At 33.4% G+C, this 22,102-nt stretch overlaps 2 pseudogenes; one reads left to right on the forward strand and one right to left on the reverse strand.

Moving 5' to 3' along the window:
• Positions 1-2,185: 2,185 nt before the first annotated feature.
• On the reverse strand, positions 2,186-2,979 carry LOC25490480 (CBL-interacting protein kinase 2-like; annotated as a pseudogene).
• Positions 2,980-3,445: 466 nt separating this feature from the next.
• On the forward strand, positions 3,446-4,320 carry LOC112420094 (CBL-interacting protein kinase 2-like; annotated as a pseudogene).
• The last annotated feature ends 17,782 nt before the right edge of the window (positions 4,321-22,102 follow it).

Below are 22,102 nucleotides of genomic sequence, written 5' to 3' on the forward strand. Positions count from 1 at the left end.
GAGTGTGTTAAAATGAGTATTGCTAACAATATTTCATTAGTTTACAATCTATTCAACTTAGCCTTTAATGTCCTAAAATCTGAAATATTTCGCCTGCAATAATGTCTTGACTCTTGTCTCCAAAGAATTTTAGCGTTTCTGAGCGTCTTCAACTCCAGACCACAATGATTTCTTTCTTTGGCTTGAAATCGGTTTCCAAAAGACGTATTTTAATCGGTGTGTATTTTTTTGATGGATTTTTTGTTTGATGAATAATACTTCTTGTGCCATGCGACGACATCATAAATGTAGATTTTTTATATGTAATTTACAACACTTGCTGGGTGTGCTTGGATTTGCAGATTGCTAAGGAAAATGACACTACTTTTCCATATAGCTGTTACATCTTAGTGTAGCAACACTCATCTTTTTATGTTTATTAATAATCTCAGTAACCAAAAATATGTCAAGAGAATTCTCGATGTGTAAACTGTTTACCTTCAAGCTGAAACACTAGCTTGACAGTAAATTCAGGTCAAAAGAAAATGTTACGTTTTTTTAGCAAATCAAACACACTGCTATCTGAGTTTTTTTAACCACTTAAACGAAGCATTGGATAAATGAAGCATACCTGAATTTCTCAACCAAATGGACGAAACTTTGACCACAACTTCTCTCTTCCCTTAATCACCCAATCACCAAAAACAAACTCAGCATAAAAAAAATCATTTTCCATTGTTCTAAAAATAATTTAAGATACTTTCTCACTTTGAAGCATAGAAAGTGGTGTTTTGAACTACAAAATAATAATTATAACTAAGCTATATGTTTAAGAAACCTCTAGCAATTACACTAGTATAACGAATTAAAGAAACAAATTTAAGCTAGAAAGTTATGTAAGTATTATTTTGAAAAATATTAGAACTGGCGCAAGGTACCATTGAAGAGACCCCACAAGCCATTTCCACAAGAAGGTTATAGTATACTTAATGAGTCGCTCAAAGATTTATAATAAGATCTAGAGAGATAACACCGTACAATTGTTTCATTGTTGATACTGATTGGTCCGGTGAGAACGGTTGAGTAGCAACGGCGGCAGAGAATGTTCCGGTGTGACAGTAAAGGCTTCCGGCACGGTGGCGAAGAGTCTTCGAGGTGGAACGAAAGGTGCCTACAACAACCACGTTAGAACTCCGACACTCACGTCATTAACTGAGAAAGGTTGTGTAAGAAGTGTTGTGAAAAGTGACGTGAACCTTGAGGGTGAAGCAAGTTCACCCTTATATAGGTGTGCGCTGATCATAACCGTCTTCGGCTTATGCGGCGTGTGATTTGGGACGGAGTAGGACACATGTAAGGTGATTCTCGCGCGAGGGCGCACTCCTGTGTGGCACGGTGCATGTAAGCTAACGTGCTCCTTCAAGCGCGGAGCTTTAATGCGGTGTATGTTTGACCACGTGTCTTTGTGCGGTTGGTGTTCTGACCGGTCCAAAACATATATCATTCCCAACTTATATTCAAGCAAATAAATTTAATTCATTGTTAAATTTAAGCGATGAAAGCTTTCTTATGCAACATTATTTTATGTTTCTTCCTTTGTAATTCTTATTGTACAAAAATGGATAGTAAAATTGGGGAAGTATACATTAACATGTGAGATATATATAGCACAAATAAGTAATTGTCAGCATGCACAAGGATGCATCACTTATAAGAGTATAACCCTGCAACGTTATAGTTACACTTTGAACGAAAATTAGACAGTTCACACCAACTATATTATGAAGAGCACTGGATCAAATATAGATAATTTTGAGCAATATGAAAAATGATTATAAAATCACTCCATGATAAACAATAACTTCATATTGATGTACCAGGCCACACCGTTCTGGTTGTGGAATCCATTTTTTCACGGCGGTAATTGTTTGCGGACCCTCTTCGGGTTTTCGCCGGAATTTTCAACGCCTCCTTCATCTCCTTAACTGCTTTAAAAACCTCAGTGTTTTTCTGCCTCTGTTTCTCCGATTTCGTTCTTCTTATTATTTATGGATCTGAGTTTTACAAGCTTCATTATCAAGTTATTGAGGTGGAAGTAAGATTGATATGTTGAGCAAAAATGCGGTTAAGAAGCATAGTAAGGGAACTCAAGGAGATGAGGGATGGGATTGGTATTACGTCGAGGAGAGATGTGGGTAGTAGGCATTCACAACATCAGACAAAGTAGCATATTGTTGTTGATATCACTATCAAGGTTGGGATTGAGAATCATTGATAATAATCTACTTATCTCGACTGAAATCCTGGGGGACATTTGTATTCTCCCTTGTGGATTTTCTGATATAGTTCCATTAAATTATGATCATAAAATGGATAGTAACCGGCCAAAAGAACATATAAGATTACACCACAAGACCAACCATCATCTTTTTCTTCATAATAGCCTTTTCCACGAAGAACATATGGAGCTACATACATCGGAGTTCCACTCATTGTATGCAACATGTTGCAGTGATGAGATTCTATGAATGTGCTAAACACGAAATCAGCAATTTTAAGAACACTGTTCTCGTCTAAAAGCAAGTTTTCGGGCTTCAAATCCCGATGGTAGACACCCTTCTTGTGGCAAAAATCTAGAGCACTTACCAATTGTTGGAAGTATTGTCTTGTTTGATAATAATTCAAGTTACCTATTAATATTTGGGGGAAAAGCTCACCGTCTTTTGCATTTTCTAAGATAAGGTATATCTTAGTTTTGGTGGCCAAAACCTCGTAAAGCCTCAAAACATTTGGGTGTTTAACCCATCCAAATGTTGCAATCTCCCGCTTAGTTTGAACCATCATTCCAGGTCCTCGGACTTTTTCCTTGTCAATAACCTTTACAACAACCCTGTCTCCAGTTCTTAAGTCCCTTGCTTTGTAAACTTTTGCAAAGTTTCCTTGGCCTAATGATTTTCTAAACTCATATCTATTCATTAATAATTTCCCATCTGGATCCATTTCAAGATTAAAACCACAAGCACAAACCAAGTAATTCAAATGATTTCCCTGGTAGAGATGTCTTATATTATCAACCAAAGATTAGGATTTACAATGTATTTCTCGTGGATACATACTTGCTCCTCTAGATCTACCTTCTAAAGGGGAGAGAAAGCCATGAAGGGATTGAAAAGTTGGAGAGCAGTGTGTATTATGTGAAAATAATGGTGTCAACTCTAAACAAGTCTAAACAACTTCAAAATAATTGTTGTTTAGAGTTGATACCATTATTTTCACATAATAAACACTGCTCTCTAACTTTTCAATCACTTCATGGCTTTCTCTTCCCTTTAGATAGATCTAGAGGAGCAAGTATGTATGCACGAGGAGTACATTGTAAATCCTAATCTTTGGTTGATAATATAAAACATCTCTACCAGGGAAATCATTTGAACTACTTGGTTTGTGTTGTGGTTTTAATCTTGAAATGGATTTAGAGGGGAAATTATTGATGAATAGATATGAGTTTAGAAAACCATCAGGCCAAGGAAACTTTGCAAAAGTTTACAAAGAAAGGGACTTGCGAACTAGAGACAGGGTTGCTGTATAGGTTATTGACAAGGAAAAAGTCCTAAGAGCTAGAATGATGATTCAAACAAAGCGGGAGATTGCAACAATTGGACGGGTTAAACACGCAAACGTTTTGCGGCTTTACGAGGTTTTGGCCACCAAAACTAAGATATACCTTATCTTACAATATGCAAAAGGCGGTGATCTTTTCCCCCAAATATTAAAAGGTAACTTCAATTATAATCAAGCAAGACAATACTTCCAACAATTGGTAAGTGCTCTAGAATTTTGCCATAAGAAGGGTGTCTACAATCGGGATTTGAAGCCTGAAAACTTGCTTTTAGACGAGAACAGCGTTCTTAAAATAGTTGATTTCGGGTTTAGCACATTCATAGGATCTCATCGCTACAACATGTTGCATACAATGAGTGGAACTCCGATGTATGTAGCTCCATATGTTCTCCGTGGAAAAGGTTGTTATGGAGAAAAAGCTGATGTTTGGTCTTGAGGAGTAATCTTATATGTTCTTTTGGCCGGTTACTATCCATTTACTATCCATTTTATGATCAGAATTTAATGGAACTGTATCGAAAAATCCACAAGGGAGAATACAAATGTCCCCCTGGTTTTCAGTTGAGATACGTAGATTATTATCAAAGATTCTCAATCCCAACCCTGATCGTAGAATATCTTACTGCTAAAATAATGGAAAATCATTGGTTGAGAAAAGGATTAAATTTGGAAAGTGTTCAAATAGAAAGAGAGATTACAAATGTGGCTGAAAATGTTTAGTCTGATAAAGCTAGTGTTGAAAATGAAATTACTATTGTTGAGCCAAATCAAGAATTGGTTCAACCAAAATATCTTAATGCTTTTCACATACTTTCTCTATCTGCAGGGCTCGATTTGTCTGTCTTGTGTAAGTAATGATGATGAAATTGAAGACATCAAGTTTACCATTTCTATTTTGTTGAGATAATGAAGTACCATGGAGATGCATCGGAATACCAGAAGATATTGAAGGAACATATAATACCAGCTCTCAAAGACATTGTCTAGATTTGGCAAAGTGAGAAGAAACACAACATTAGCTGAAACTATGATAGTAATAGTATTTTTAAGGTACCTCAATTGTAATTGTGACCATGTGACATAAACAATTGAACAAGTACCTCACGAATGACATCGTCAAGACTCTTTTTTCTTTCTCTGTACATAGCCACTAAACCATGTCAAGGGATTGAAGCAATTTACAAATTAAAATAAATAATACATAATATTTATATATCAAAATAAAAGTTATCAACTCAAAATTCAATATAGCAAAAAATATAAGGGTAAATATATACAAATCAAACAGATATTACCTTTTAAAAATGATATCATCTTGATGCTACAGATCTATCCATATTTAATAAAAGAAATTACATTCGTTGAAAATTATGTTGGAACCTATCAAAAAGAACAATAGATCTAACCATATCATCATAGAAGGATTAGAAATATAAGATATCATTGAGAATTTTCATTCAATTTCATCTCTCACGATACTCCATGAATAAAGTTTTGTTTTGATACTTATAAATCTGTTAGGGAGAGAAGAACAAAAAATTGGTTAGGAGAAAATAATTAAATAAACAATTAGATGACATTGATGACATGAATAGATGAACGACTGGAAATTAACCTCATATGTATTGCTGGTCTGGTTAGAATGAAGTAGCACGGAATCGTCGTGTACTAATTGGATATCAGCATAACGAAAGAAAGGGACGCCTAAGCAGCAGCGTTGTTTCTCTCCACTTTTATCAAAATAGTGTGTTCAGCTATATTTATAAGAGGCTAACTAGGTTAAACTTCAATTAAGTTTTTTATTTTATATAAATCTTTAATTGGGCCCGTTTGTTTGGGCTTTTTTGAAGACAAAAATCTATTTTTTTAACTAAAAAATCACCTTCTTTTGTAACGTTTGTTTTAGATTTTTTTATTTTTTTGAAAGAAACGTTTGTTTTAGATTTTTAAAAAATCCATTTTGTAAAAAAAAAAAAAAATTAGCCTCAAAATGAAAAGATATTCCAAGTAGCTTTTGAAGGTGAGAAAAACACAAGAAGGCCTAGGGGGTTGAATTGTGTTAGCTTTTTCTTCGTTTTCTCCTAAGCTGAAAACACTGATCAGAAGCAGATAGAATTCTACTTCTGAAGTGATGTTCAAGAATGTCTTGCAGCGGATAAAAACAGAGAGACAAAGAAGAAACACACAAAGCAATTATATAGGTTCCTTCCACAAACCGGAAGTCAGTCCTGTCCCCCTTGCACTTTCAAGGAGAGTTCACTAAAATGTAATATCTGATTACAACTGCTCACTGCTAAACTTAGCAAGAGACTTCAAATGCTAAAGCACAACTGCAAGAGACTTTCTATGCTCCTGAACACAATCAAGAGACTTCAAATGCTCAAGCACAACTGCAAGAGACTTCTAATTCAAACAGAATTACACAGAAAAATGTTTGAGGTTGAACATTTGATATACAACCAGTGGTTTTAATTCACAATAAAAATCAGATACAGACTCTTAAGACTCTAGAATTTCTAAGATATGAAAGTTGATAAGAAATTCTAAGTGAACTATTGATTGCAAAACAATTTCAGCAGAGTTTTGGCACTTGTAAATTGTTATTGAGTCCTTGTCATTCTCTAAGTCTTCACTCCTTTATATAGAGGTGTGAAAGAGACGTTGTGAATTGCCAGCACATCAAAATAGAGTCATTTGAAGCTTTGATCAATCACCAATGATCTTTTGTGTGATATGGTTATTATCCTATGAAGGATCGATTTCAAATTCATTCCAATTAAGAGGGAACATCGTTGCAGGCAGAGCTGTTTTTCTTGTCTTGTAGCAGAGACAAAAACAGAGTAGTGGAGGTAGTGGTTGTACACTTTGTACAATTGTACTTTGTGAACGCTCTTCAAAGAGTAAGCATCCAATGCTTTCAAATCCTTTCAAAATAGTCGTTACTTCACTCTTCTAGTCTTCTGCAAAGCTTAGACGAGATTGAATCCATTGAATAGCCTTTGAAGCTTTAAGTCTTGCATCTCCTGATGAACTTCAACTTCTTGTGATCTTGCTTCTGATGAACTTGCTTCTGATGACGTCATCACTTCAGGAGCACTTCTCTTCAGATGCTTCAAGCTTCCTTTTTATTGATTCTTTAGATCTCTTTTGTTCTTCCAGAACCTATTTAAGATGTCAAATTTTTTGTCTATGGTCATGTACACTTGAACAAATATTAGCAAATCCAATTGAAAATATTTAATACCTTGTTATCATCAAAACTCTTAAAGGGTAATGTTAAACAGATTTTGTTCCAACAGCTTTTCAAAATATCTATTTTTTCTAAATACAAGAGCTCAAGTGTAAGAGCATCAAATCTTAAAAAAATAAATAAAAAAGGATTTTTATGTTAGTAAACAAACGCAAAAAGGATTTTTATCTCTAGATTCTTTGAACTCAAAATCCTTTTTTTTTTTTTCAAGCTGAAACAAATGCACCTATAAATTTAAGAAAACAAAATATTATTTTAAAAAAATAAATAAAATATTGCACATTTTTTCTTTAATCATATATGTGGCTTGCATACATACATACCAAACAGATATAATATACTTGTGTGAGAGAGACTTTTCTTTAATCATATATGGTGTCTCTGATTTTATGCCAATTATCCATGATTGTAGACACTTGTTGATGACCGATTTAACAAACTCTGATGTGAGTTTAATTAGGAGACAAGCCAATCGTGTTGCCCATAGTTTAGCTAAGGAAGCATTATCACATGCTAGTTTCCAATTATATTTTAATATTCCACATTGTATAACTACTTTGATTAATAATGAAAAGCAATAAAATTCCTTTTCTAAAAAAAAACAGAGACTTTTCTAACCACTAGATAAAAACTAATGGTTAAGATTAAGCTCTAGTTAAAATGATTAGAAACTATTAGAAACATGCGATTCAACTCTATTTTGGATGAATGATTTTTACAAAAACTAATCCAGGCATATTTAATAGTACATTTTAATCTCAACTGCTTTTTTTGTATCCAAATTATCCAATTGTTATTATGTGTGTCTAGATATACATAGGGGAATGTTACAATACAACCACCTATTTTTATAAAGATGTGTTTTAGCATCGGGACCCTTTTGTTTTGGACAAAAATACACAATCTTTTGTTTTTAAAAACAAGCCATGTTAAGGGTTACTATGTATTTCATAAAAAAATTTAATGCTAATTTTTTATCCCAACCTTTCCTGTTGGAAAATTGTTTTTCTCTCATCAAGATTTGATGCTAATTTTTTATCTCAAATTGGAAACTTGGGAAGGGGAAGCAATTGATTGTAACAGAAAGAGTATGTATACATTACTGAAAATTCAAAGTTGTTCGTATATTACTATTTAGAGTAAAAGGTAGAATGCCAAAAAAAATCATTTGCAACTCTCAATCCGGTGATTAATCACCGGAAGCTTCAAATATTCCTTGGCCTCAACAATATCCTGGAAAGATACAACAAAATGAGCAACATTTTTTGGCATCGCACGATAAACAACTAACTAATATGATCCCATAATCATCTTAATGATTATTTAACTGCTCAAGGAGCATTTAGGAAGATAGATTGACATTTATATGATAATTGAAGCACCATTTGAAATCAGTACAGAAGCCTTATTCAATCGAACTGAGAAGGATGGTCCATTACAGGATGTGCAGAGAGTTTTGCATGACAAGGCAAAAAGGATGTGAATCCAAAGTTTTTGTATCCAAAACTTCTTACACATTGCATTTGCAAGAGTACTCATAAGTCTATTCTGGACTCTTTTGGACTTCTTTGAAAATGTTTGAGGAAATTTGGCAGAAAATATTTTTGTTGTTTTGCAACCGTATTCATATTTGAGTACGGTTTAGTGAAAGTCTCTAACTGTTTAAGTGATTCAAGCACATATTTTGCATGATCGTTGAGTATATTAAAAATATTATAAGATCTAGAGAGATAACACCTTACAATTGCTTCATTGTTGATATCATTCCCAACGTATGTTCAAGCAAATACATTTAATTCATTGTTATATTTAAGCGATGAAAACTTGCTTGTGCAACATTATTTGAGGTTTGTTCCTTTGTAATTCTCATTGTTCAAAATGGATAGTAAAATTGAGGAAGTATACATACATATATATATAGCACAGGTAAGTAATTGTCAGTATACACAAGGATGCATCACTTATAATAGTAGAAACCTGGAACGTTATGTACTAATGCACTTTGGAAGAAAAGTATACAATCTGAATTGTTATGTTATGCATCAGACAAAGGACTGAATTGCTACTTGATAAAATTTGAAAGGTAGAAGAGACTGAAACTTCTTGGCCTGCACGTACTGTTGTCATTTCTTGTGCTTCTGTGTGTAAATCATGGAGGGCAGTTACACCAGACTACAAGAGATTGTTCAGACTCCCGAAGAGAGTTGAAGGTTGACGTTTTCTATGTCGTTAAATCAGCTGGGTCCTCGTGATTCTCCGATACAATGCTTCATCATGAGGGATAGAGAAACTTCTGCGTATCAATTGTACTATGTACTGGTGCCACCGGAAAATGAGACTGATAAGCTGTTATTACCTGCCATCGGCACAGACTTCATCATATCTTTGGTTGCAGATGATTCTTCTCGTTCCACACTGATCTGAATTGCTCATATATATCATTAGCCACATAGAGGAACGAAATTAGTAAACCCATCAATGAGATCATCATGGCCTTCGAAAAGTACAGCAACCTGAAGAAGTAAAATCATAATTAAAATGAGTATCACACAATTGCCATTGTGATATCAATAGTATTTTTAAGGTACCTCAATTGTAATTTTGACCATATGACATAAACAATAGAACATGTACCTCATGAATGACTTCATCAAGACTCTTTTCTTTTTGTCTGTACATATTCAGTATTTTCGTGAAGAATGAATTGCATCATGAATTCTATACTTGTATCTAAAAAAAGTTTAAGGTTGTTGTGAATCCGGTTCTACAAACGAACCTTCACACCAATGAAATAAACCAAAGATATGTGGAGCAAGTGATAGTGATAATCAATGAGAACAAATGGCTTCCAAGCAAACAACAACAAACAGCCCTAAGCTAGTGTATAGCAAAACCACACAAAGAGCTAACAAGCGTAAACAAGATAAACGGTAAAAGGAAAGAACAAAACACCGAGCAAGATTGTTGACCCAGTTCAGCCAATATGGTCTAATCTGGGGGAGAGAGCAGCTCTCCAATCCAATATGTGAAGTGTTACAAAAGGTTACAAGACTCTAGCTTATCAAGCTTTACACATGAACAAACCCTAGAACTACCCTTTGGTATTTTCCCACTCTCACACTATGAACCCAAAATCCCAAGGTGATTACAATGTTTTTCCCAACCTAAGAAACTCTCTCATCAAAGGCACACACCCCATAGGATCCCCTCTTTGATCTCCAAGATTTCTCTCTTAAGCTCTCTTAAGGCTGTCTTCAAAAAAGCACAAGAACACAATATATACCAGTCCTCCCCTGAAGAAATCATGTCACAATTTCCCTAGATCGTGTCACGATCTGCAACGGTTCCCAGGTTGACCAGTCCTTATCAGAGATACTTAACCAGCAAGTTTCTGAATCGTGTCACGATTTCCCAAGATCGTGCCACGATTTTGCATCCAGCAAACTTGGCTCACGGCACCTCCAATCGTGTCACGATTCCAAAATCTTGTCACGATTTCTCTGTTCTTCCAGACCACAAATTTGAAGCCAATTTCAACATTTCTCCACCTTGACTTCTAATTTGGTGGTGATGTCAATTTAACCATCAACCACCTTGCTACTCTCTCCAAAAGGGAATTACTCTTCAACAAACTTGATCAAGTCCAAGCAATGCTTGAATCTTGATCTAGGTAATGACTTGGTGAACACATCCGCCGGATTCTCCTCCGATGCCACTTTCTCAACCACAATCTCTTTTGATTCAATCATGTCTCTAACAAAGTGTAGACGAATGTCAATGTGCTTTGTCCTTTCATGATACACTTGATGATTTGCCAAGTGAATGGCACTTTGACTATCACAATGTATCTTCACACATTCTTGAGTAATTCCTAACTCACCAATCATCCCTTTCAACCATATGGCCTCCTTCACACCTTCAACAAGTGCAATGTACTCCGCTTGAGTTGTAGATAATGCCACCACGGATTGTTGATTTGCCTTCCAACTAATCGCCGTGCCATAAAGAGTAAACACAAAACCCGACAAGGATTTTCTAGTGTCTACGTTGCCCGCATAATCCGCATCAACATACCCCTCCAAAGCGTCTTCATCTTGAGCTGCCCTTGTGTACTTCAAACCGCCCTTCAACGACCCATTCAAATACCTCAAAACCCACTTCAAAGCTTGCCAATGCACAATTCTCGGATTTGCCATAAACCGACTCACAATGCTAACCGCATAAGCCAAGTCCGGCCTACTACAAACCATTCCATACATGATGCTTCCAACCCCACTTGCATAGGGAGTACCTTCCATCAATTGCTTCTCATCCTCGGATTGAGGACATTGTTGTATGGACAACTTTGTGTGGTGACCCAAGGGAGTGCTCACGGTTTTAGAGTTTGACATTCTAAAACGCTCCACCACCTTCTTCAAATAACCAAGTTGAGATAAGAAAAGTTCGCCTTTGTCACGATTCCTCACGATATCAATCCCAAGAACTCTCTTTGCCGGACCAAAATCTTTCATCTCAAATTCACCATTTAACCTCTCCTTGAGCTTCATAATCTCATCCTTGCTAGAGCTTGCCATCAAGATATCATCCACATATAGAAGGAGATAGAGAATGACTTTCTCACTCTTCTTTAACATGTACACACAAGAATCATATCCGCTTCTCACAAAACCGGTCTTTAAAAGAAACTCATCAAACCGACGATACCATTGCCTAGGGCTTTGCTTCAACCCATACAAAGATTTCTTCAAAAGACACACCTTAGACTTGTCCTCCACAAAACCTTCCGGTTGCTCCATGTAGATTGTCTCTTCAAGGTCACCATGTAAGAAAGCGGTCTTCACATCCATTTGTTCCAACTCAAGATTGAATTGATTAACAATAGCCATAAGTATCCTTATGGAACAATGCTTCACCACCGGTGAAAAGATCTCGTTGTAGTCGATCCCCTCCACTTGAGTGAAACCCTTTGCCACAAGTCTTGCTTTATACCTTGGACCTTCAACACCAGGAATGCCGTCCTTTTTCTTGAAGATCCACTTGCATCCAACTACCCTTTGGTGATTAGGTAGCCTCACAAGTTTCCAAGTTTGGTTCCTTTCCAATGAATCCATTTCTTCATTCACCGCCTTCAACCAATACTTGCTCTCTTTGCTCTCAAATGCCTCCTTGAAGTTTCTAGGCTCCGAGTCTTGCACATCTTCAGCCGCATTTAGAGCAAAACACACCAAGTCCGCATAACTGAATCTCTTAGGAGCCGTAATGGTCCTTCTTTCTCTATCTCTAGCCAATAGGTACTCAGGATCCACTACCGGTTGAGTTCCACTTGTATCCGATGTCGAAGCTTCATCTTCTACATCTTCTTCTTCTTCATTTGGAAGCTCCACCTCAAACTGAGTTTTCTCCACCATAGTTTCCGGTACTTGAGTCTCTAGGTCTTTACACTTCATCCCCATACGGGTTTTATCAAAGGTAACATCCTTACTAATCAAGACTCTTGATCCTCCACTAGATTCCAATTTCCACAACTTGTACCCCTTCACACCTTCCGGATAACCAATGAAGACACATTTCAAAGCTCTAGGCTCAAGCATGTCTTGCTTGATATGCGCATATGCCAAAGCTCTGAAAACCTTCAAAGAGGAGTAATCCGCCGGCTTCCCACTCCATACCTCCATAGGTGTCTTGAAGTCTATTCCCGTTGATGGATGTAACGCCCTCTCTAATTATTTGAATATTTTTAATGAGTTTAGAATACATTTATATGATTTGTATGATTTATATGATTTATTTTGATGAGTGATATTTTGTTATGATATATGTTGGTATTTATTAGTATAATATATATGTTATTTGATTTAGAAATATAAATGTTATTTGATTTAGAAATATATATGTTATTTGATTTAGAAATATATATATGTTATTTGATTTAGAAATATATAAGTTATTTGATTTAGAAATATATATATGTTATTTGGTTTAGAAATATAAATGTTATTTGTTATAGAAATACATATGATTTGTTGCAGAAATAAATGTGATTTGTTATAGAAATAAATGTTATTTGTTGTAGAAATACACATGATTTGTTGTAGAAATATATGTTAATTTGTGTAGAGATATATGTTATTTTGTGTAGAAATATATGTTATCTGGTGTAGAAATATATTTCTTATTTGGTGTAGAAATATATATATGTTATAGAAATATATTTGTTATAGAGATATAATTGTTATTTGTTGTATAAATGGTGACACCTGGACTTGTATGAAAATGGCTCGGCCTTGTACTTGTTGTGATCTAGGGACCTTTCTGCAAAAAAGTAAAATTGAGGACTAAACTGCAATTAATAAAAATGGATTAAAAATGCAATTTTGAAAATGTTTGGGACTGAAATGCAATTAAAGTAAAATTGGACTAAAATTTTGACAGGAAAAGACCAAAATGCCCCAAGGGACTAAAATGACTCAACCTGACTCAGATGCAATTTTGAAATGATTTTAAAAAGAGATTCAACAATGATTTGTACAGACAAGTTAAAAAGACTCAGAGACAAACACAGGGACTAAAATGGGTTCCACTGCAGGAAATGACCAAAATACCCTTTTTGTATGATTTTTGAAATAAAATGCAAGAAAAGTAATGCAATGATTCAGAGAGTTTTTCAAATGACTTGTAATGCAAGAAAAACACTTTGGATAGCTTTATGCAAAGAAAATCATGATTGAACATACTTTGAGACAGAGACAGTAAAATATGCAGATGAAAAGAGAGTAAAGGTTCAGAGTAACATAACAGTAAATTGACAATTATCAGTGGTAGAAAATAAATTTGAACGAGTATTTTTAGGTCCAAAATCAGGGTATAACAATGATGATCTATGTTGTTATGATTTGGTTATTATGGGTTATATGATGATGTTTATAATGTGATGAATATGAAGTAAATGATAATTAGAAGTTGGTTGAACTATTAAGAATTATTACATGAAGAATTATTATTACTAATATATGAAGTTATTTATGTTGTTAAATATAATTATTGAATTATATGCTTGATATTATTGTTTTGTGAAATCTCACCCCTTCTGCTTGAAAATGTTGCTCTTCGTATGAGTAACTTGCAGGTATTAATGATTAGTAGGAGTGGTGGCCCAAGTGTCTCTAGGTGCTCTGATACGTAACGGGATGAGAACTTTGTTATTGCTTTCTATTCCTTACGTATTGTTTTTGAAGAATTATGACTATGTTTTAGAATGGATTTTTATGACATAATTGTAAAGAGGCCTTAGTGCCAAAGACTGGTTTTAGTTATTGAATAAATTCCGCTGCGAAGTATTAAAGATTTTGTTATTAAATTTTAAAGGATAAATAGTTATTTATTCAGTTTATAATTTTAAGAAAAGAAGTGTAGCATTCCGTTTACGTGAATAACTTTGATTATTAAATGAAATTTTTATGTTGGGAAAACGGGGTGTTACAATTGGTATCAGAGCAGGTCGGTCCGTTCGGCTAAGTAGTTGAGTCGTGTCGAGTTTAGTAACAGTTGTATTATTGTCTTTATGTTGTTTGATTGATTGTTGTTGTGTTTCTGATTAATAGTTATGTTTATTATGTGATCATGTTTGATTGACTAACTTTGATGTGGTTTACATGTTTTGTTGAAGTTTCTATTTGGCTAAATATAGATTAAGATATTTAAGCAATAATTGAATTCATTACTTTTGTGCTTTGAATTTCGAGGACGAAATTCTTTTAAGGGGGGGAGAGTTGTAACGCCCTCTCTAATTATTTGAATATTTTTAATGAGTTTAGAATACATTTATATGATTTGTATGATTTATATGATTTATTTTGATGAGTGATATTCTGTTATGATATATGTTGGTATTTATTAGTATAATATATGTTATTTGATTTAGAAATATAAATGTTATTTGATTTAGAAATATATATGTTATTTGATTTAGAAATATATATATATGTTATTTGATTTAGAAATATAAATGTTATTTGATTTTGAAATATATATGTTATTTGATTTAGAAATATATATATGTTATTTGGTTTAGAAATATAAATGTTATTTGTTATAGAAATACATATGATTTGTTGCAGAAATAAATGTGATTTGTTATAGAAATAAATGTTATTTGTTGTAGAAATACACATGATTTGTTGTAGAAATATATGTTAATTTGTGTAGAGATATATGTTATTTTGTGTAGAAATATATGTTATCTGGTGTAGAAATATATTTCTTATTTGGTGTAGAAATATATATATGTTATAGAAATATATTTGTTATAGAGATATAATTATTATTTGTTGTATAAATATTATATATATATATATATATATATATATATATATATATATATATATATATTAGAATAGAATATTGAGATTTTGGTAGGCAATCTAATATATTTTTATACTTAATATAATATATTTTGGTACTCAATTGATATATTTAATTACTAGATCTAATAGGTGCATTACTTGTTTCCAAAGTTTCTCACTTATTAGTTGTAAATTATCTCTATAAATAGAAAACTCACACAATGCATTCTACACACCGAAATTCACAGTTGTTACTTCCTGTGCTTTTCTTCTCTTCTCCCTCTTTTGACTTGTGTTGACGAGTCTTTCTTCTTTTTCTACTCCTTTCTGTCCCTTCGGAATTAAAAGTATTCTTGAGACCATAATCCCTTTTCGGTTTAATATCCTTTTACAGAAGAGAAAGCGGTAGAGTCCTTCGTCGATCAATCCAAAGGTAAGGGTGAGACTAACTTTGCAATTCTATTAAGTATGTGCATCAATGGTTAGGTTTAACATGATGTAGGATGAGTTTTTGAGGAATTGAAAAGTAGGTTAAAATTGTAGAATTAATGAATAAACGGTGGAAACTTGTTAAAAAGATGTAGAAACTGTCCTTAGACCTTAGATAATGATTAAGATGATTTGATGATATTTATAATGTTATATAATTAGATATATATTGCATGAATTATGTTTAATGATTGAGATGTTGATGACGTGCATTTGTAATTGTTATACATGATGATTATCATTATTGATTGATGCTATTTTGTTGTTGTGATGAATATGATTTACTTTGATGATATGATTAATGAGAGAATATTATATACTGTGAATTAATGATTAAATGCATTACTTGAAATATTATTGAATGATCAAGATGTTGAAATAAATTGTTATTAAGCTTGATATGAATTGATTATGCTGCAATTGTTGTTAAACTAAGTTGCATGAGTTGTTGTTGATTATCATTTGATATTGTTATATCTTGAGATGTTTACGTGTCGCCTATGTTGCTGTTGTTGGTTATGTGAAATATTTATATGACTTATGTGGAAGATGTATGATTTTTAAGTTGTTGATACTTTATATTAATATTGTTATGTTGTGAATTGTTTGTGCTGTTTCTGTTGCTGTTATGAACTGCTAAGTTGTTTATAATGTGATTTAATGATTAAATGCATTACTCGAAATATTATTGAATTATATTAGGAGCTTTGTCCTCCGCACGATTATTAGTATGAATAAGTTGATGATGAACTCCAAATTATTGGATGTATAAGTGATAAGTTGATTAAGGTGTCTTGTCGATAAAGTCCATGCATTAGCATTCATTGAGCTTTGTCCTCACCATGATTAGGAGTTTTGTCCTCCGCACGATTAGGAGCTTTGTCCTCCGCACGATTAAAGTATATTAATACTTATGATGACGATTGGTACCACATGCATATAAGTGTCTAAGTTGCATAGTCGCATTTGTCGAGTCAAGGTCGTTGTTGATGAATTATCATCCATGAGTTGTTAAGTTGTCGATGAATTATCATCTATGAGTTTGTCGAGTTGTGTTCTACCCATGTGTTGTTAAAGAAGTACCTACGAAGATTATACCATGTGAATTATATGATGTTGACTAAAATATTGCTATGTTGTTTAACATGTTGATTATGATATTGTTATGTTGCTACGTTGTTTAAGATATTGATTATGATATTGTTATGTTGCTATGTTGTTTAACATGTTGATTATGATACTGTTATGTTGCTACGTTGTTTAAGATATTGATTATGATATTGTTACGTTGCTATGTTGTTTAAGATAATGATTATGATATCGTTAAGTTGTTATGATGTTGTGTATAATTGTTACTATTAAGTAATGAATATGTTGTTCTATATATGATTAATATTATTAAGTGAATATTATGTTATGTTATTGATAATGATCGAATGTTGTGATTACTTGGTAATTGTTTTTCAAAGATTCTATGATGTTTAAGATTATTATGTTTAAGATGTTTATGTTGAAGATTTATGATGTTGATTATGGTGTTAGTATGTGTTGATTACATTTTGATAAGATGATGTATATGTTGTTGTTGTTATATTATTATATGAAGATGAATATGTTGTTGTTATATTTTTATATTATGACGAGATGATGTATATGTTGTTATTATATAATTAAGATGATTAATATGTGTTGTTCATGTCGTTATAAGATGATGATCTATGTTGTTATGATTTGGTTATTATGGGTTATATGATGATGTTTATAATGTGATGAATATGAAGTAAATGATAATTAGAAGTTGGTTGAACTATTAAGAATTATTACATGAAGAATTATTATTACTAATAGATGAAGTTATTTATGTTGTTAAATATAATTATTGAATTATATGCTTGATATTATTGTTTTGTGAAATCTCACCCCTTCTGCTTGAAAATGTTGCTCTTCGTATGAGTAACTTGCAGGTATTAATGATTAGTAGGAGTGGTGGCTCAAGTGTCTCTAGGTGCTCTGATACGTATCGGGATGAGAACTTTGTTATTGCTTTCTATTCCTTACGTATTGTTTTTGAAGAATTATGACTATGTTTTAGAATGGATTTTTATGACATAATTGTAAAGAGGCCTTAGTGCCAAAGACTGGTTTTAGTTATTGAATAAATTCCGCTGCGAAGTATTAAAGATTTTGTTATTAAATTTTAAAGGATAAATAGTTATTTATTCAGTTTATGATTTTAAGAAAAGAAGTGTAGCATTCCATTTACGTGAATAACTTTGATTATTAAATGAAATTTTTATGTTGGGAAAACGGGGTGTTACAATGGACATCTATTGATCAAATAAGCAGCCGTTGTCATGGCTTCACCCCAGAAACTCTTACGTAACCCAGCTCCTAGAATCATACACCTCACACGCTCCAAAAGAGTCATATTCATGCATTCCGCAAGACCATTTTGTTGCGGTGTTCTTGGTACGGTTCTATGCCTCTTTATTCCTTTCAACCTGCAAAACTCATTAAACTGCTCTGAAACAAACTCCAGGCCATTGTTAGTTCTTAAACCTTTTAGTTTAATTCCCATTTGATTTTCTATGAGAGTGTGCCATTCTTTGAACTTTTCAAAGGTGTCACTTTTGTTTTTCAAAACAAAGACCCACACTCTCCTAGAATAATCATCAATGATAGAAAGAAAATAGGAACCTTCCCCATGAGTAGGAGTCTTAGAAGGACCCCAAAGATCCGAATGCACATACTCAAAAGGCCTACTAGAATGATGCATGCCACTCCCAAACTTCACCCTATGTTGTTTGCCTAGTATGTAATGCTCACAAAATTCTAGTTTATCCAATTTATCTTTCCCTAGCAAACCTTGTTTGGCTAGTTCAACTAAACCCCTCTCACTAACATGCCCCACTTTCAAATGCCACAATTCAGAATTATTATGAGATGCAACACTAGCTACCGATGCATTACCAATTACTATGGAACCATCTAAAATGTATAAACTATTCATTCTAGACCCCTTTACCGTAATCAATGCACCATGCAAAATTTTACAAACCCCATGCTCTATTCTAGTGCAATAACCTAGATTATCAAACATGCTTAGGGAAATTAAATTACGCTTAAGTTCGGGAACAAACCTTACATCCCTTAAAAGGAATTCACGGCCATCAAACATCTTTAGACGAACGTTGCCCATGCCTTGGACTTTGCGAGCTTTGTTATTTCCTAGTCGAACAACTCCTCCTTCTTTTAGAATCAAAGTCTCAAAATATTCCTTTCTAGGACACATGTGATAAGAGCATCCCGAGTCCAAAACCCAACTCTTCTCTGGTTCCCAACTTGTTACCACTAGCGCACCCGCACTCTCATAACCTTCTTCATTTGAAGCCTCCGCAACTTGAACCGAAGGGCTACCATCGCCCCCCTTATCCGGACAATCTTTCTTGAAATGACCTTGCTTGTGACAAAGAAAGCATTTATACTTTGATTTGTCAAAGCCCTTGGACCTAGACTTGGATCTTGATTTCCCTTTGCCTTTTCCTCTATGCTCATTCCTCCCTCTTGTAACATTCAAGCCTTCACTACCTTCAACAACCCTCATGTCCTTGAACTTGGTCAATTCTTTGGTTCTCAAAGCCGCTTGGACCTCCTCCAAAGTAGTAGTGCCCTCCTTACCATAAAGGATGGTATCCTTGAAATGCTCAAAGGACTTTGGTAATGAACAAAGTAACAACAAAGCCTTATCCTCATCTTCCATGTTAACTTCAATGTTGGCCAAATCATCAAGAATCTTGTTAAACTCCGTTAGTTGCTCCGAGATTGATTTAGACTCCACCATCTTGAATGAATAGAGTTGTTGCTTCAAGAGTTGCCTATGAGCTAAAGATTTCGTCATATACAATGACTCCAACTTTGCCCACATCGATGCCGCGGTAGCTTCCCTCGCGACATCCCTTAAGACCTTATCTCCGAGACATAAGACAATGGCACTCTTTGCCTTGTCTACCATCTCACGCTTCTCCTCTTGTGTCAAGGTTGCCGGCATCGCCGCTTCACCCTTCAATGCTTCTACACACTTTTGTTGTGTCAAAACCGCTTGCATCTTAACCTTCCACAACCCGAAATCATTACTTCCGGTGAACTTCTCGATGTCCCACTTTGACCCCATGATACCAACTATCAATCACGCCTATGCCCCATGGTGGGCGCTGTAACACCCTGTTTTCCCAACATAAAAATTTCATTTAATAATCAAAGTTATTCACGTAAACGGAATGCTACACTTCTTTTCATAAAATCATAAACTGAATAAATAACTATTTATCCTTTAAAATTCAATAACAAAATCTTTAATACTTCGCAGTGGAATTTATTCAATAACTAAAACCAGTCTTTGGCACTAAGGCCTCTTTACAATTATGTCATAAAAATCCATTCTAAAAACATAGTCATAATTCTTCAAAAACAATACGTAAGGAATAGAAAGCAATAACAAAATTCTCATCCCGTTACGTATCAGAGCACCTAGAGACACTTGAGCCACCACTCCTACTAATCATTAATACCTGCAAGTTACTCATACGAAGAGCAACATTTTCAAGCAGAAGGGGTGAGATTTCACAAAACAATAATATCAAGCATATAATTCAATAATTATATTTAACAACATAAATAACTTCATCTATTAGTAATAATAATTCTTCATGTAATAATTCTTAATAGTTATCATTTACTTCATATTCATCACATTATAAACATCATCATATAACACATAATAACCAAATCATAACCAACATAGATCATCCCATCATAGTTAATATACAACATAACAACATCTTAATTCGTAATAATACTTATTCATCAAACATCTCATTATCAATTCATGAATAAAAGACAACTTATCAATTTAACATAAACATCATCAAGTACACTTAACAACTCATAGATATCATCATCACTAATAACTTTAAAACAACACAATGTAATCAACATCTCACTATAATAATAATCATATATGACACAACATAATCATCGCTTAATAATAATAATCATATACAATACAACATAAATCATCATCTTATAACGACATGAACAACACATATTAATCATCTTAATTATATAATAACAACATATACATCATCTCGTCATAATATAATAATATAACAACAACATATTCATCTTCATATAATAATATAACAGCAACAACATATTCATCATCTTATCAAAATATAATCAACACATACTAACACCATAATCAACATCATAAATCTTCAACATAAACATAATGATCTTAAACAATATCATCTTAAACATCATAGCATCTTTGATAAACAATTACCAAGTAATCACAACATTCGATCATCATCAATAACATAACATAATATGCACTTAATAATATTAATCATATATAGAACAACATATTCATCACTTAATAATAACACTTATATACATCACAACATATAGCATCATAATAACATCATATAATCAACATCGTAAACAACATCATAACATTATAATCAGTATCATATACAACATCATAACATAATAACAATATAATAATATCATAATCAATATCTTAAACAACATAGCAACATCTTAGTCAACATCATATAATTCACATCATAAACATCGTATGATCTTCATAGGTACTTCTTTAACAACACATGGGTAGAAGACAACTCGACAACTCATAGATGATAATTCATCGACAACTTAACAACTCATGGATGATAATTCATCAACAACGACTTTGACTCGACAAATGCGACAATGCAACTTAGACACTTATATGCATGTGGTACCAATCGTCATCATAAATATTAATATACTTTAATCGTGCGGAGGACAAAGCTCCTAATCGTGCGGAGGACAAAGCTCCTAATCGTGGTGAGGACAAAGCTCAATGAATGCTAATGCATGGACTCTATCGACAAGACACCTTAATCAACTTATCACTTATACATTCAATAATTTGGAGTTCATCATCAACTTATTCATACTAATAATCGTGCGGAGGACAAAGCTCCTAATATAATTCAATAATATTTCGAGTAATGCATTTAATCATTAAATCACATTACAAACAACTTAGCACTTCATAACAGCAACAGAAACAGCACAAGCAATTCACAACATAACAATATTAATATGAAGTATCAACAACTTAAACATCCTACATCTTCCACATAAGTCATATAAATATTTCACATAACCAACAACAGCAACATAGGCGACACGTAAACATCTCAAGATATAATAATATCAAATGATAAACAACAACAACTCATGCAACTTAGTTTAACAACAATTGCAGCATAATCAATTCATATCAAGCTTAATAACAATTTATTTCAACATCTTGATCATTCAATAATATTTCAAGTAATGCATTTAATCATTAATTCACAGTATATAATAT

The sequence above is a fragment of the Medicago truncatula genome, chromosome 3 (genome assembly GCF_003473485.1).
Source record: "Medicago truncatula cultivar Jemalong A17 chromosome 3, MtrunA17r5.0-ANR, whole genome shotgun sequence".
Taxonomy (NCBI): Eukaryota; Viridiplantae; Streptophyta; class Magnoliopsida; order Fabales; family Fabaceae; genus Medicago; species Medicago truncatula.